Source organism: Canis aureus, chromosome 3 (genome assembly GCF_053574225.1).
Source record: "Canis aureus isolate CA01 chromosome 3, VMU_Caureus_v.1.0, whole genome shotgun sequence".
NCBI classification, from domain to species: Eukaryota; Metazoa; Chordata; class Mammalia; order Carnivora; family Canidae; genus Canis; species Canis aureus.
The window spans coordinates 49,061,818-49,079,911 of NC_135613.1; the positions used below are offsets into that span (position 1 = coordinate 49,061,818).

Below are 18,094 nucleotides of genomic sequence, written 5' to 3' on the forward strand. Positions count from 1 at the left end.
ACAGAAAACAAAGCAAAGTATAAAAATTCTGATTTTAAATGCAATAATCTGTCAACTTAATCCATTGAAATTAATGATAAAAAAGATGATTATTTTTTAAAAACTACTTTGGAATTCAGAGACACCATGTTTAAATAATCTCTATACCAAGAGAAAGTCAAAACAGAAATTATACATCATCTAGGAATACACAAAAGGAGGAGGGTTTTATGCAACAAAACGTATGGAATGGAACTGAAGCTGTACTCAGAGGAAAGTGTATGATCACAGATGCTTTTATTACCATAAGAGAAAAAAGACTGAAAATGTATGAGTGAAATAGCCAACCTATGAAACTAGGAGAAAAACAAAAGAAAAGAAAGAGAAATAAATTAATAATGATAAAAGCTGAAAGGAGTGAAGTGGAAGACGTAAAACCATAAGGAAGATGAACACTAGTTCTTTGAAAAGACAAATAATGTAAATGATCTCTGCTTAAAGAAAAAAAAATATTAAAAAAGAGTAAGGATCTATTATTCTAGGTATGAAAGAAATGAAGACTTCTGTGTACATTAAAAAACTGGAGGAAATGGATGAATTTCCATCAAAATATAAATTCACAAAATTATTCCAGGAAAAAGTATAAAACTTGAAGTATTATCATTATTATTTTACATTGTTTTGGTATTAATGCAATAGGCAAAAAATCTTTGGCTTAAATATTGCAAAGAAATATTGGGCCCAAGAATAAGGGAATTTGTAAGTGACTGTGTATAAGATAAATATAGAAAAAATAAAAGCTTTTTTCTATACTAGCAATAACTAGTTAACAATAGAAACTGAAAAAAATCCAGTTCACAGGTGGCATAAAATATCTAGAAGTAATTTTACCTAGAATATTAAAGGACATAAGGTGAAAGGTATTAAATCTCATTGTAGTCTTAACACTTGACATAATGGAGAAATACTGCATTCCAGAGTGGGAAGACTTAATATATAAAATGATTAATCCATCTCAAATTAATATGCCTGGGTATGAGACTAATTTCTCCCCAGAATTATTTCTTAGGGGAAAAAAAGGAAGCTCCTCACATTTCAGGACTCAGTGTCATTTTTAACCAGGTGACATGTTCTTAATTACTTGATTCTGAATAACAAAGTAAGATTCAGGGGAATCAGACTAAAATAACCTCAGTTTTAATTTTAGAGTTTTATAGAGGCCACCTGACAGAGTTGGTTTAGAAAAAGAGAGGCAAATTTAAAACAAATTTGGCATTTATTCTGTGGAGTATAATTTCATAGTTATAAGTGTTGCATGTTGTTAAATCAAGGTTTTGAAAGATTATATGATAGTACAATAGCAGTTATGTTGCAGGTCACAAATACATACTCACAGGAAGAATTTTTTAAAAGAAATTGACATAGGGCAGCCTGGGTGGCACAGCGGTTTAGCACCGCCTTCAGTCCAGGGCGTGATCCCTGGAGACCCAGGATTGAGTCCCATGTCAGGCTCCCTGCATGGAGCCTGCTTCTCCCTCTGCCTGTGTTTCTGCCTCTCTCTCCCTCTGTGTCTCTCATGAATAAATAAATAAAATCTTTTAAAAAAATTGACATAATATGTAAATACGTATTTGAGACTTGATAGGAAAATTTTTGGTGGCAGCATAATGTAGTCAGTGTATTCAAAAAGTGCCAAATCTCAAACAGCTTACTTAGATAGCTCTCTGGTGACCTGGAATAGATGGCTTAAAAGTAGCCTTTGTAATGATGAAGACAGTGATGTAGAAGATGCATGTGATGAATTTGGATAAAAAGTTTCTTGAGATATTGAGTATGGAATCAATATTTCTAAATAAATATATTTTATATAATGCGATTTTATTTTTAAAAAGATTTTATTTATTTGAGAGAGAGAAAGAGAGAGAGTACAAGCAGGGGGAGAAGAAGAGGGAGAGAAAAAATCAGACTCCCTACTCAGCAGGGACTTGATCCCAGGACCCTGAGATCATGACCTGAGGCAAAGGCAGATGCTTAACCAACTGAGCTATCCAGACGCCCCATAAATAAAATATTTAATTGAAAAAAGAGATTTTATTTATTTTTTTGGATAGAGTGCACACATGTGAGCCCACGGGGAGGGAAGGAGGAGCAGAGAGAGAATCTCAAGCAGACTCTGTGCACTGAGCACGGACAGACTCAGGGCTCGATCTCACGACCCTGAGATCATGACCTGAGCTGAAATCAAGAGTTGGATCCTTAACTGACTGAGCCATCCAGGTGCCCATATAATGTGATTTTAAATATGTACATATAAGTTTACTATATTAATATACATCACATAATGCAATAGGGCATTATATGTAATTATATTGATATATAATATGCAATTTATTAAAGTGGATATTTTATGTGTAATATGGAGTACATATTATATATTAAATATATGTAAGTAACATATAAATTAAAGTAGGGATTTGACTATTTGTAGCAATTAAAGCTTACAAGTTGGTCAAGAAGTTTGTATTTTGTTAAACAAGACCTGAGTTCATTACTCAGGTAAAAGTCTGGGTAGATGGTCCAGGCTGGGCCTTGGACCCAGCCTGGTGTTGGGCCTTGGTTCTTGCCAACATCTGGCTCCACTGGGTGAGATCCTGACATCAGGGTCCCAGGTGTGTGGCATATGCATTTCAGGCAGCAGAATGGAGGAAAAGGGCAAGCACTGCCTGATAAGGAGAGCTTCCAGAAGATACTGCATTCAGTGAGCCAGAACTTAGTTACCCAGCCACACCCAACTGCAAAATGGCTGGAGAGTGTCCTTATTCTGAAACCATCTGTCCCCCAAAAATGTCATGTTACTGAGAAAGCAAAAGAGAAGAAATACCGGGGAAAATATTGCAAAATATTCTGACTCTATGAGATACACCAGTAAACAGATAAGGATAAACTACTAAAATAGGTGGTATTACAGGTCAGTTGACAATATTATGATCAGCAATTCAATGCAAAAAAAAAAAAAAAAAGGAAGAAGAAACAAAGATATTGAACGTCAGGTATAATCAGAGAAATGGAAGTCAAACGAAATCATTTTTCACCCATCAAAAAGAGTAATAACTTCCAGTGCTGATCAGGGTATAAAGACACAATTATTTTTGTGTGTTGTTGGTGGCAGCATGAATGGTTGTAATATTTTTGGAAAGCAATCCAGTAGTAGCTGTTGAGATTGAAAGTACATGTTCCTTTTGACAAAGCAATCCCGTTCTGGGGGATTCTTTCCTCTAGACATAAAAGCACCAGTACTTAAGTATGTAGTGAATATAGACAAAGTTTGTTAATTGCAATACTTTTTTTGCAGTGGCCCAAATCTGGGAAGAATCTGAATGCTCCCAGCGGGAACTGATTGAATATATTGTAGTCCATCATTCCTATGAAGTATTATATTATTAAAGAGAAGAAGTTAGCTCTGTTTCCACTGTCTTAGAAGGCTGTAAATGCCATGTATTCTGGTGATAAAGTAGAATTCACAAAGGAATATTTATAACTTTATGTCATATATGCATATGTTAAGATCCCAAACAAAAGGCTAATAAAATAAGCCCCTCTATGTCAACACAGAACACATTCTTTCCGTATCTCATATTTCATATTGCTATCTCAGGAAAGTAGGGGATTTTTATTATTTCAGTTTTAGAAAGAGCATTATTATTTCTACTTGCAGAGAGGAGAGTTTGGTGACTAAGAGTATAAACTTTAAAGACCATGTTTCTTGGGTTCATATCTCAGATCAGGTTTTGTAACCTCAGGTAAGATATCTACACTCACCTATGCCTCTGTTTCCTGCGACGTAAAATACATATAAAAGTGGTACCTGCTACAAAGGGTTTAAATGATCAAATATATGTGAAGTATCCAGGGCAGAATAAGTTGTACATAGGAGAGGGCTGTTTTTCTTTATTTATTAATTTTTAAAAATTTTCATTGATTTATTCATGAAAGATACAGAGAGCGAGGCAGAGACATAGGCAGAGGGAGAAGCAGGCTCCCTGAGGGGAACCTAATGTGGGACTCGATCCCAGGACCCCGGGATCACAAGCTGTGCCAAAGGCAGAAGCTCAACTGCTGAGCCACCCAGGCACCCCTGTTTTTCTTTCTTTAAATTAAAAATGTTAATGATTAAGCCAAGGGTAAGGGAAGATTCACTTTGTTCTTTTTGTGGTAAAACGCCAAACATAATCTCATTGCTCTTAGAGCTTAATTTTGAACATGTTGAAGAAACAACATATATGTGTGTGTATTATTCTTTTTTAGAGACAGGTAGAGAGAGGGGCAGAGGGAGAAAGAGAATTTTAAGCAGGCTCCACACTCAGTGCGGGGCTTGATCTCACCATCCTGAGATCATGACCTAAGCTGAAATCAATCAAGAGTTGGACACTGGGATCCCTGGGTGGCGCAGCAGTTTGGCGCCTGCCTTTGGCCCAGGGCGCGATCCTGGAGACCCGGGATCGAGTCCCACATTGGACTCCCGGTGCATGGAGCCTGCTTCTCCCTCTGCCTGTGTCTCTGCCTCTCTCTCTCTCTCTCTCTCTCTGTGACTATCATAAAAAAAAAAAAAAAGAGTTGGACACTTAACTGACTGAGCCACCTCGGGACCCCAGCTAATCATGCCTTCTTTTTTCACTGTACTGAAGAAATGGGACTAGCTTGCCCAGAAAAGTGCCAAATATGGAAAGTCTTGTATTTACCAGAGAGTGGACTTAACCACTGTCTTCAGTGTATATTTGGAAGTGGCAAATTGTCAGTGGTATTAACATTGCGTCCGGGATGCCTGGGTGGCTCAGTGGTTGAGCATCTGCCTTCCGCTCAGGGCGTGGTCCTTGCATCCCACATCGGGCTCCCCGCAGGGAGCCTGCTTCTCCCTCTGCCTATGTCTCTGCCTCTCTCTGTGTGTCTCTCATGAATAAATAAATAAAATCTTTAAAACAACAACAACAACAAAGCATTGGCCTCCATGTCTAGACATTTGTTTTTTTAAGATTTCATGTTTTATTTGCAAGACAGGGAGAGAGGGAGAGAGCACAGGAGAGGACCCCAGGATCATGATCTGAGTGGAAGGCAGACGCTTAACCAACTGAGCTGCCCAAGCATCCCCCGGCCCCCCGACGTCTAGACATTTCAGTGATGAGAACACCAGTTTAAGAAACAGGCACACAGAGGAAACAGAGGCTTTATGTGATAGAACTGTGTCATCAGCCCAGTGAGGCGTGACAAAGTGTATTTTCCCCAGATGGCTCTGCCTCTCCCTCCCACCCCATATGCTCTTCCACAGTGTGGCTTTGCCACTTACTCTGTCAGGAAAGTGAACCTTGAATCTGGGCAGGCCTAGGACTGCTTTCAGCCGGTGCAGTATATGACAGAAGTGACCCTATGTGACTGCAGAGGCTGGCTTATAAGAGGCCATGTAGCGACCCACCCTGCTGTGCAGAAATGCTCACACCCAGAGCCCCAAGCCATTCTATAACAAGTCCAGCCACCCTGAGACCACCCTGCTGGAGAGGCCACCCCACAGTGCTCCAACCAACCGTCTCGCTCAGCTCCCAGGTAACAACACCTGTCCGCCCTCTGTGCGAGCTGGCTGGCACGTCTGGCCCAGCCAGCTACCATCTAAGTGAGAACCGCCTGGCCAAGCCTTTCCCAGATTCCTGACCTGCAAGATAAAATGGTTCTTTCTAGCTATGAAGTTGTGAGGAAACTTTGTCCTTGAAACGATGGTAGCTTGCTAAACAGTATACACAATTTTCAGTTGTCACCTCCTATCCCCTGCTGGGATCTGAAGCCATTTTTATTGGTCTTAAACTGGTGTTCTCTACCACTTTCTATATGTTGCATTATGACCCCAGTGTGCTGTGACCGCCAGGGAACTCCCTCCGCTTTAGTCAGACCACGGCAGGGGCACGATTCGTTTGAGGTTTGTTCCCAGCCTCTGCTACCGGAATTCCTGTCAGAAATTCTCCTCAGAGAATTCACCACTTTCCCTGCTTTCAGTGATTCAGTGTATCACCTTGAGCTTCATGAGGCAAGACGGGTAGGGGCCCAGGCAGAAAGAGATGTGAGGAGACATTTGTTGGAGCCTCTGGGGGAGCCTTAGCCCCCTCTTCCCTGGATGTGATGGTGTGAAGATGTGAGGCCTGGAACCGACCAGGCATCCTGCTGCTATGAGGCAAGGCAGCTCACTGACGAAAGCAACCTATTGAGCAACATAGGAGCAGGGGAGGGAGCCCATGGAGCCTGAGAACATATTTCACTTGTGCAAGGACCTGCAGTCAGACTTGCCCCCAGAATTCCAGTTAACGTGAGCCAAGAACTTCTCATTTGATTGTTGCAAGCTTCAGTTGGGTGCTCTCTTGTGACTAGAAGATTCCTTGCTCGTAGTCACCACATCTGCAGCATTCTTGAGATTCTGGGTAACATTTCAGAGGGATGTTTCTAAATCAGAGCGTCTCCGGGCAGTCCACCCGATGAATGACCCCGGGTCCCGTGAGGCCTGGTGGGAAGGATTAGGAATGCTTTGCTTACAGAAGAGAAAACCAAGGAGAAACAAAGCTGCCTTCACGTATTCAGACGTCACGTGGAAGAAGCAGTAGTTCTATTCTTTGTAGTTCCAGATAGTTTCAGAACTGGAACCAACATGTGCCATGTTCACGAAGCTCAAATGCAGCCACATATAGAGAAGGCTTGTCCAGCTGTTTGAGCTTCCAACAGTGAAAGGGGCTGAGACTGGAATCTCCTTTGGTAACTGGCACGTGACAGTTTGGTGACTAGCAAGAGATGGGATGCTGTAACTACTACTTTGTATGAAAGATTGGGCTACATGATTTCTCTGTTTTTTTCCAGTTCTGAAAGAATATGATTTTGAGCTTCCTTAGGTATCAGAAGACATGCTTACTGTGAGGCCCTTGGGCAAATTGTGAAGCCTCTCAGACTCTGTTTCCTTACCCATGAAATGAAGATAATAATACTTTGCCGGGGATGCCTGGGTGGCTTAGCAGTTGAGCATCTGCCTTGGGTTCAGGTTGTGATCCCGGGGTTCCAGGATCGAGTCCCACATCGGGCTCCCGGCAGGGAGCCTGCTTCTCCCTCTGCCTGTGTCTCTGCCTCTCTCTCTCTCTCTCTGTTTCTCTAATGAGTAAATAAATAAAATCTTAAAACAAAAACAAAAACCCCACAATACTTTACCAAAGGATTTTTGTAAGCCTCAAATTAATGCGTATGAAAATGGTTAGAAAGCCAAAGCACTACACAAGTAAACTGGTATTACCATTTCCTGCATTGTGAACTCCCAGTGTAAAGACTGTGGTCAATCCTTAAGTTTAGCATTTTGACCTATGTGTGGTTTAAGAAAAAAAAAAAAAAAAGAACAAAAAGTGATGGTAATCCAGTTAAATCCATTTCAGCATGCCCAGTCCACCTAATTCCCTGATTCCTGTAACTGCAAATTCAGGTGAATTTTGTGTCTTTTAATGGTCGAACTTGGAAGTTTCTCACTCCATTGCCATGGAGTGGAGCTATCACTGAGCCAAGTGTGTATTTTATGGAGTCAGAGCTAAATTGTGATCTAGAATGGGTCGTTCTGAGTTGCATCAAGACTTAAATTGGTGGGGGCACGCTGGGTGGCTCTATCAGTTAAGTATCCAACTCTCGATCTCAGCTCAGGTCTTGATCTCGGGGTTGTGAGTTCTAGCCCCGGGCTGGGCTCCACCTCCACCCCCCTCAAAAAAGACTCACAAATTGGGAAGTCGATCTTTTCTCATCTCTACTGAAAGAAGGGCTGCATATGGAGAGGCAGATCTTCTAATTCACTAAAGCCCCACCGTCCTTAACTCCTCCTTCTAGTGTCTGCTGCCTAGAGACCCTGGGGGTACACTTCCTGCGCCAGAGGTACCGGTCTCTTGAGTTAGGTAATGAGGATTTCATTTGGCCCACACAGTGGGTGAGGAGACCAAATCAGCATACAGAGTGAATTCTGGGACCAACCATTCCTCCAGCCACCTGAGTTTCAGTGGAAACGAGATGACCCCACCTGTTTTGCACTTTTCAAATGGCATGTTGGGAGATGCCCTTCCTGAGCCATTTTGCATTTTGGCTTCTCCTGGCAATGCCAGCTCCCGGCTGTGTGGACCACCTGCAAGAAGCCATCCAGACCGTGCTATTACCTCTTCTCGTAACACTGCCGCTTTGTCTCCTGCCTTATCTAGCCTTTACCCCAGCACAGAGTGGTCACTGTACCCTCCCTAGGCCAGAGCCCCTTCTGAGTGTTAGAGGTCTTTTGTTCACAGGCCCTCTCTGTATGGAGCTCCGTTCATGGTGGCCGTGGAACAGTGTGACTCTTTAGGAAAAAAAGATTGCAGATTTACAAGTGTTTTAAACTAACCCAAGATGCTGAGTAAGTGGAGTGTGAGCAAAATTAATTTGGCATTGGCGGGGGGCAAAATGAAGACAAGACAGAAAACTTTTAAGCTGTTACCCAAACCATCTCTAAATGTGGACCCTATGGTGCTTTTAGGGAAGGAATTAGCAAGTAATTGGTTCATTAGTCTGTGTAGAATTTTTTTGTGCTTCTTCTTCCTCTGTTTGCTTTGTAAAGGAGTTTCCATTAACTTTAATATGAGATATATGAATCTCTAGAAAACACTCTGTTGAAACTCCCCAAAGGACAGTCTAGCTAGGAAAAAATTACTCTCTGCCACAGGTGAGGTGGGGCTGGAAATTTGATAACAGACTTAGTTCCTTATGGCAGTGCCTCTGCTTGCTGCATTGCCTGAAACTTTTTTCTTTTATCTCACTTGTTCTAAGTCCAAAGGAACAGTGCTGCCTGTAAAACCAACTGACTACTGATTACCTACTTCCGCACTGTATTCACAAACATTCACACTTCTTTTTCCTAATTCTCATTATCAAAGTAGTATATGCACAGGTTAGAAATGAAATAGGAAAAAAAAAAAAAAAGAAAGAAATGAAATAGGATGGGGCGCTTGTCATGAAAAAGCAAAACTGTTACTGCCCTACACCTTCCTGTTTGTTGTCCCACATATCAAAGTTAACCACTTATACTTGCGCAAAGTGCCTTTTTTTTTTTTTTTTATCGACTTCTAGAGCAGTTTTGGGCACAGCAAATTGGGAAAGCACAGACGGTCATATAACCCCTGTCCCCGACACAAATGTGCACAGCCTCCCTCACCATCAACATCCTTCACCACAGTGGTACATTTGTTACAATTGATGCACTTACAGTGACACATCACAGTCACCCAGAGTCCATGATCTACATAAGGGTTCATGTTCTATGGGTTTGGACAAATGTATCCACCATTATAGTATCTTACAGAATACCTTCACTGCCCTAAGAATCATCTGTGCTGCCCCTACTAATTCTTCCTCCCCCCCAACCCCTGGCAACTACTGATCTTTCTATTATCTCCATAATTTTGCCTTTTCCAGAATGTCATATAGTTGAAATCATACAGTATATAGACTTTTCATATTGGCTTCTTTCACTTAGCAATTTGCTTTTAAGTTTCCTCCTTGTCTCTGCATAGCTTTGTAGCACAATTCTTTTTAGCACTGAAGAATATTCCATTGCCTGGATGTATCTCAGTTTATCCTTTCACCTCCTAAAGGACATCTTGGTGGCTTCCATGTTCTGGCAATTATGAATAAAGCTGCTCTAAACAGCTTTGTGCTGGTTTGTATGTAGACATAATTTTTCAATTCATTTGGGTAAACACCAAGGCGTGTGATTGCTGAATCATGGCAAGAGTATGTTTAGTTTTGTAAGGAACTGCCAAACTGTCTTCCCAAGTGGCTGTACCATTTTGTATTCCCACCAGCAATGAATGAGAGTTCATATTGCTCCACAGCCTTGTCAGCATGAGGTGTTGTCAGCGTTTTGGATTTTAGCCATTCTCATCGGTGTGTACTGGTTTTTACATTGTTGTTTTAATTTACAGTTCCCTAATGACCTGTGGTGTGGAACATCTTTTCATATGCTTCTTTCTCATCTGTGTATTTTCTTTTGTGAGGTGTCCGTTCAGGTATTTTGCCCATTTTTAATCAAGTCGTTCATTTTCTTATTCTTAAGTTCTTTGTATATTTTGGATAACACCCCTTTTTATGATATGTATTTTGCAAGTATTTTCTCCCAGTCTGTGACTTGTCTTCGCTTTTTCCTGACATAGCTTTTTTTTAGTTTTTCAAATTTAGACATTTTGTTGACTCCTGTTCTGATAGATGAGGATTTAAGTCATAATTTCACCTCCTTCTAGAGTCTTTTTTTTTTTTTAAGATTTTTATTTATTTATTCATGAGAGACAGAGAGAGAGGCAGAGATACAGGCAGAGGGAAAAGCAAGCTCCATGCAGGGAGCCTGATGCGGGACTCGATCCCGGGACTCCAGGATCATGCTCTGGGCCAAAAGCAGGCCCTAAACTGCTGTGCCACTCAAGGATCCCTCCTTCTAGAGTCTTAAGATATCACTTTTTAAAGTTCATTTCTTGGTTATATCTTTTATTTCAGTAACATTTTCCTTCTTTATTTCTTCTTTTGCCAATTGTATATAGTATCTTTGACTCTCCATTTTAAGATGGGTTGAATATTATTGTCACTACTGTTTCTGCCAGATCTTTCCACATCTTCTACCTCCCAGTTCCTTTCATTTGTACATTTACCTTTTTTTAAGCGTTTTAATTTTTTTTTAAGTAATCTGTATACCCAACATGGGTCTCATACTCACGATCCTGGGGGCAAGAGTCACATGCTCTATCAACTGAGCCCACCAGACACCCCTCTTCTTTAACCTTTTTTTGCTAGCTAGGATAATATTCCAATGTTCTATAAAATAGTCTTGCACACTTTGCCTACAAGTCAATTGAAAGAGTTGCAATGTAATTTTGACTATATATGTATATATCGTTTTTCCCTGCAGAGCAAAGTCGTGTTGTGATTTTGTGTCCTTTCTTATGCAACTTCTTCTTTTTTATGAAGCTTTTGGTTTTTTCAGTTTTTGTTATATCCTCATTTTTTTCATACTCTGCATCCAATCAGATGTTCTTTCAAAGAAATGTCCCTCAGAGGCACTTTATTCTCTTGGCCCAGTTTGGATTTGTTCTTCAGACTTGCTCCGTGGGTATCCTCTTGAGATTTCCCTTGACTGGTTTCCTTTGTTAGAACCACTGCTCTCCCAGGATCATTCATCCTCTTTCTCTTTGGTTTACTCCTTTGTTTTCCCGGAGCACATTCTCAAATAACTTACTTAGAAAGGGTGTTAACAGTTTAATTTTTTTTCCTGAGTCTTCATATGTTTTAAAATGTATTTTCTACCTCTCTGATTGGTTTATAGTTAGGTTGGGTATGGAATTTTAGGTTGAAATTCACTTTTCCTCAGAATTTTGAAGACGTTTGCTTCATTGCCTCCAAGAATTCAGTATTGCTATTATGAATGTTGATGGCCAGTCTCATGCTCACACCCCTTCCCCAAACTTGAAGGCATTTTAGTGTTCTGAAAATTTATAAAAGGTGTATTGTATCTTCATGTGGGTCTTTTTTCATTCATTTTGCCTGACATGGGTTCTGGAGACTCATGTTTTTCAGCTTTGGGGTATTCTCTCACATTAGTTCTTTGGGAATTTCCTTCACTCTGTTTCCACTGGTCTATATTTCTGGATCTTCTTTTTTGTTGTTGTTGTTTTAATATTTTATTTATTTATTTAGGGGTGCCTGGGTGACTTAGTCATTTGAGTGTCTGCCTTCAGCTTAAGCATGATCTCAGGGTCTCGGGATTGAGTCATTGGACTCCCTAATCAGTGGGAGCCTGCTGCTCCTTTTCCCACTTCCCCCTGTTTGTGCTGTCTGCCAAATAAATGAATAAAATCTTTAAATTAAAAAAAAATTATCTTTTTTTTTTTTTTTTTTTTTAGAGGGAGTGTATGTGTGTATGCAAGCTGGTGATGGGGAGGAGCAGAGGGAGAATCTAAAGCAGACTCTGCGCTGAGCACGGAACAGGACTCAGGGCTTGATCTCACAACCCTGAGATCATGACCCAAGCCAAAATCAAGAGTCAGACAAGACACTTAACCAACTGAGCCACCCAGGGGCCCCATTTCTGGATCTTCTGTAAATCAATTGTTTGATCTTCTGGATTGGTCCTAAGTATTTATCTTTTCTCTTTCCATCTTGTTTTCATTTTTTTTTTCCTACATATTGGAAGAGTTCCTTGATTTTGCATTCCATCCCTCCTACTGAATCTTTTAATTTTAAATATATATATATATATATATATATATATATATATATTTAAAATTTTTGAGAGCTTTTTCTTGTGCTTTTTTCTTTCTTCCAAGCATCCTGGCTTTGTTTAATGGGTGTATATCACCTTAACTCTCAAGTTATCAGTGAGGCCTTCCTTGAGCCCTCTATAAATGAACCTTCTTCCTCATTAGCCACCTCCTTGCCAGGACTCTCTGCACTCCAGGCCTTTTGCATATTCTGGTCATTCTTTCTTAGCCTTGCCTTTATGCCTTTAATCTAGTTTGGGATACTTTTATTATAATTCAGTTATGCTTATCGAGTAAGTAGTCTGATATTCAGATCTGTTGCTCAGATGAAAGGTCCAAATGGGAGAGTTAATTAGAAAATGATAAGTATGTAGGTGGTATTTTAAGATCATGAGATGGAGTAGAATCACCAGGAAAATAATTTGTTAGAAGAAAAAAGGCCCAAGATCTAAGTGTGAGGCTTCTGACAAGGAGAAGCAGAGAGAGAAGGAGGAGCCAGCAAAGGTGAGAGAGGACAGTTGCTGAGCGAAGAGAAAGCATGCTTCAGAAAGGAAGGAATTATGTCAGCTCTGCTAAGAGGATCAAAGATGTCCATTGTGTTGCCCACATAGAGGTCATCAATGACCTCAGCAGGCATGGTTTTGGTTGAGTAATGGCAGTGGGTAGAGAAGTGAATGACAGGGGGAGAAGAGAAGACAACCAATAAACAAGAGATAAATTAGGTATTAGCTGGAGGATGACGTAGGCTCCAGATTTCTTTTTAAATCTACACCCGAGGGATCCCTAGGTGGCGCAGCGGTTTGGCGCCTGCCTTTGGCCCAGGGTGCGATCCTGGAGACCCGGGATCGAGTCCCACATCGGGCTCCCGGTGCATGGAGCCTGCTTCTCCCTCTGCCTGTGTCTCTGCCTCTCTCTCTCTCTCTCTGTGACTATCATAAATAAATAAATAAATAAAATTTAAATAAATAAATAAATAAATCTACACCCGATGTAGGGGTCAAACTCACAACCCCAAGATCAAGCGTCACATGCTCTATGGACTGGGACAGTTAGGTGCCCCCCCCTTTTTTTTTTTTTGTTGAAGAGAGTTAAGCATGTTTAAATGCCCATCAGAAGGATCCAGTGGAAAGGAAATACTGTCCAACAAGTCATAGGTATTACTGGGGACATTGAGTGGGTTAAATTGGCATGTTGGAAGGAGAAAACCCCAAAAATGAGAAGACTGGATATGTTGATTCAGATGCTATTATGCCTGACCCTGAAAGCCCAGAGAAGAAGTTTGACCTTAATGCAGCAGACGGGAATACTTACAGGTTCTCTAACAGAACAGTGAGCAAAATATTTAAGGGATATTGGTCCATTATGTCTCCAAGCTGGGAGAGACTAGAATCAGGAAGACCTGTGAGCACAGTTCAGAAATTTAGACAGCACAGTCTTAAGACCTTGGACTGGATCCATACCAAAGGAAAACAGAGGAAAAATATAGAAACATTCCCAGAAACAGCAGGTTTTAGTGCTCTTTTGGTAACCAACCAGTTACCACTGGTTGAGAAAAGGGGGGAGGATGTTTTAATTTTTATTTATTTATGATAGTCACACAGAGAGAGAGAGAGAGGCAGAGACATAGGCAGAGGGGAGAAGCAGGCTCCATGCACCGGGAGCCCGACGTGGGATTCGATCCCGGGCCTCCAGGATCACGCCCCGGGCCGAAGGCAGGCGCTAAACCGCTGCGCCACCCAGGGATCCCGGGGAGGATGTTTTAAATATGTTTTTGAGGTTCCTCAACTGGGGGAATCTGAAACATGATTAATGCTTCCTCCAAACATGGATAAGGAGAATAAAGGGAAGAAGGACCATGTGAGGTTGAGAGGGATGGAGATTGAGGGGAGAAATTAAATTTGGCAATAAATATGGTATTGGAACTTTTCAAGAAAAAATTTGTGAACAATGATAGTAAAAAATATCCTAGTGGTTTAGATTCATAGAGACCGAAGGAGTAAGTTCTCTTGTGTTTCGGAGGTGAGACAGCAGACATGGTGGACTTTCATTTCCATCTCTCCCACCAAACAGGTCCTCAGTGAACTCCTGTAGGAGAAAATGAAAATCAGTCATTTCAGAATGTCACCATTTCCTTCGTCAGTGCATGGTAGGGAGAAGACCTAGCAAAGAACATCCTATGTGTATCATGTTCTCAGAGTGAGACAAGGAAATTCAAAAGGGATTGAGAGGGGTGCCTGGGTGGCTCGGTGGTTGAGTGTGTCTGCCTTTAGCCCAGGTTGTGATCCCAGGGTCCTGGGATGGAGTCCCACATTAGACTCCCCAAAGGGAGCCTATTTCTCCTTCTGCCTATGTCTCTGCTTCTTTCTCTGTGACTCTCATGAATAAATAAATAAATCTTAAAATAAAAAGGGACTGAGAATATTTTATTTTCAGCTCATGAGAATTGCTGCTTAAGACAGTCATCTGATCTATGGTTTAAATGGTCGTGCTATCATTTTAAACATGCTTTTTATTTTCCAAAAAGATTTATTTTTCCTACCCCCTTACTTCTTTGTATATTGTTATGATGGATTTCTCCTTCTGCCTTCTGTTTTTTTTTTTTAATTTATAAAGGTAACACTGTGAAAGAAACAGGAAAATTACAGTTCAACTAGCTTAATACTCAACTGTTGTCAGTATTCCTTATACCTTACTAGCATGTGTATCTATGAATACAGAGTTTGATGGGCCTGGGATCGAGCACAATAGAATATCTCATTTGGCATTTTAAAATGTAACATATCAAACATGGTTTTTTTTTGAAATCATATTAGTCTTACCAATTGTGATTTGGAGCTTGCTTTTTTTTAAAAAAAATATTTTATTTATTTATTCATGAGAGACACAGAGAGAGAGAGAGAGAGAGGCAGAGACACAGGCAGAGGAAGAAGCAGGCTCCATGCAGGGAGCCTGATGCAGGGAGCCTGATGCAGGACTAGATCCCGGGACTCCAGGATCACGCCCTGGGCCAAAGGCAGGCGCTAAACTGCTGAGCCACCCAGGGATCTGCCCCCCCACCCTTTTTTTTAAGATTTCATCTATCCATTCATGAGAGACACAGAGAGAGAGACAGAGACATAGGCAGAGGAGAAGCAGGCTTCCTGTGGGGAGCCTGATTCAGGACTCGATTCCATGACCCTGGGATGACAACCTGAGCCAAAAGTAGACACTTAACCACTGAGCCACCCAGGTGCTTTTATTTTAACTTCATGCAGTTAGATAGCCAGCCTTGGTAGGAATAAGTGATGGTCTGTTGTGAAGATGGGGAAAAGACCGAAGAAATAAGAGTGCCAGCCGAGCTGTTCCTGTTCCATCGGCCCAGGCTTCTTGCTATCTCTGCGTCACCCTTGCCATGGTATATGTGTCAGGGGGTGTGCCCTGTTTTAGGGTTCCAGGATGTGTGGTTCAGCAGTGAGGATTCTTAATTTACAGTACTTGAGGTGGATTCTGAGGAGTGGAACCTTCTAACTGTCACACTATGAGCGATAGGACTGCCAGCACTGCACTCCTGCCCACCCTGCCCGTGACAAGGGGTACTTGGGCTACAGACCCACACGGTTGAGGGGTGAGCAGCCACACACCAACCTTAGTTTGGTCTGACAGCGAATGTTAGCTACCCTGTAAACAAAGCCTCTGGTAATTACGGTTTTGGAAATGATGCATACAAGAGATGGAAAGAACCTTTTAAATAAAAAGAACTTATGAAAACAATAATAGTAGCGACTTTAGAATGGATGTAGTAACAAATACAGCTGGATTGTGTATTTCATAATACGCAGCTGGATGAATTTCACAAATGTATTTTGACATGAAAAAAAATTCCTAGTAGTTTAGGTAAGGTGCAAGTCGTAACGTCTACGTGGAGAATAGAAGTAAGATTTGGCAGCAGAAGGGAGGAGTTCACCTTCGGCTAGAAATGATGACAGAGTCGATCTGCTCATCTTTTTGAGCTTTGCTCATCCTCGGAACCAGCGAATAGTTGAAAAGGTACCTGAGTTTCAGTGGCTGTAAAATGGCCAGCAGCTCTGTGATAATCAGTGTTGGACTCTCCCGCCCACCTGCTCTGACAGTGGTTACAGCAAAACTTGAGTTGCTCTTCCGTTTTCATGAGGGCCCTCGCCAGGATTACTTCACTCTAGAGAACCAGTGTTACTAAAACATTTTATTGCTTAGCGACTGCAATCTTCATTTTACAAGGATAATTTAAAAAATCTTTTCTTCACTGAGGGTTTTCTTCATTAAGCAGGATGCAAGCCAGGTACCTAAAAGTACTAAGTGTGTATCATAGTACTTTAAGCTTTTCAATAACTTAGTTTGAAAAGTCACTTCAAAAACCATAGTTTTTCTGTATATTAGTATGCTAGCTTAACCCTTTTTTATTTTTATTTTTTTAAATTTTATTTATTTATTCATGAGAGACACAGAGAGAGAGGCAGAGACACAGGCAGAGGGAGAAACAGGCTCCATGCAGGGAGCCTGACGTGGGACTCGATCCCGGGTCTCCAGGACTACACCCTGGGCTGAAGGCAGTGCTAAGTGAGCCACTCAGGCTGCCCCACCCTGTTTTTATTTTAAAAAAGATTTTATTTATTTGAGAGAGAGAGAGCATGATCAGGTGGAGGAGCAGAGGGAGGGAGAGGGAGACTGCCTGCTTAGTGCAGAACCCAATAGAGGCTTGATCCCAGGACCCTGAGATAGTGACCTGAGCCAAAATCAAGTCAGCCACCCAACCAACCGAGCCACCTGGGTGCCCCCCCAGCTTAGCCTTTATTGTGTCAAAGTTTTAAAAATTGTTAGACACAGCAGTGAATGCCATGGGCCTTCACATCATCACCTCTGATTTCAGGATGTTCAGAGCTGCAGGTGCTCCTTAGTAGTGGTCTTGGCAGCAGGCTTAGGGCTACCATGCCTATTGGGCTTTGCTTCTGTCCTAGTCGACTGGGGCTGCTGCCACTCATTGGAGACATTCCCCCAACATTTCCTACCTTATGAAGGCCTAGAGATTGGTGTCTCTTTCTAGGGCCCTTTGTTACTGGGACTCTCAACCCAATGTGCAGAGTTAGATAAGTTATAGCATTCAGCCTTGATTCATCAAATGGTCTTCGGGTTTGTAAAATAGGTCCAAAACTTTCATTTATACTTTAACCTCTGAGGTGGGTTTCATTTCCAGAGCATATAGGAGATTGATGTCTGGGTTTTCACCCCCAAAAGTTTTTATAATCTTGTAGTATAGACAAAGATAGGAAACGGTTCCTTACCTTACATTTCCTATTATAAATACTCTAAATTCTGTATCATTTTCATATTATGTAAATCCCTTTAACATTTAAAACTGTACCATAGATACATATAATATGTCCTTATTCCGTTTGTTCTTGTTTCTCTGAATACAAATAAGCACACCATTTCTACTCTTGATAAAAGCAGTAGGTCATTGGATTAGATTAGTCTTAACTCAGTATCATTTGTGTGATGTGACTTTTTAATCAAATTCGTGCTCATCCACAAGATGTTGATGAATTCTTTTTAAATGTTTAAGAAATTCAGAATGAACTTGCATTTTGTCAGAAGGCTCTTGTTTAGTTGTCAAATGCATAAAGCTGCAGGTTGCAGAAAACCCAATTCAAGATGACTTGTAGGAAGGGTATTTATTGGTCTGTATAATTGGAAGGCCAGCTCTAGGCCAAACTCTCCAGGGTTGACTGATTGGCCAATTCCACAGCGCTACCAAGAATTTGGTTTCTTTCTTTCTA

The 18,094-nt window shown here is 41.2% G+C and overlaps 1 protein-coding gene across 8 annotated transcripts in view; it reads left to right on the plus strand.

Annotated features, from left to right (window-relative positions):
• SPECC1 (sperm antigen with calponin homology and coiled-coil domains 1) overlaps positions 1-18,094 on the plus strand; it is a 286,151-nt gene that overhangs the window by 157,104 nt on the left and 110,953 nt on the right. The window lies entirely within an intron of this gene.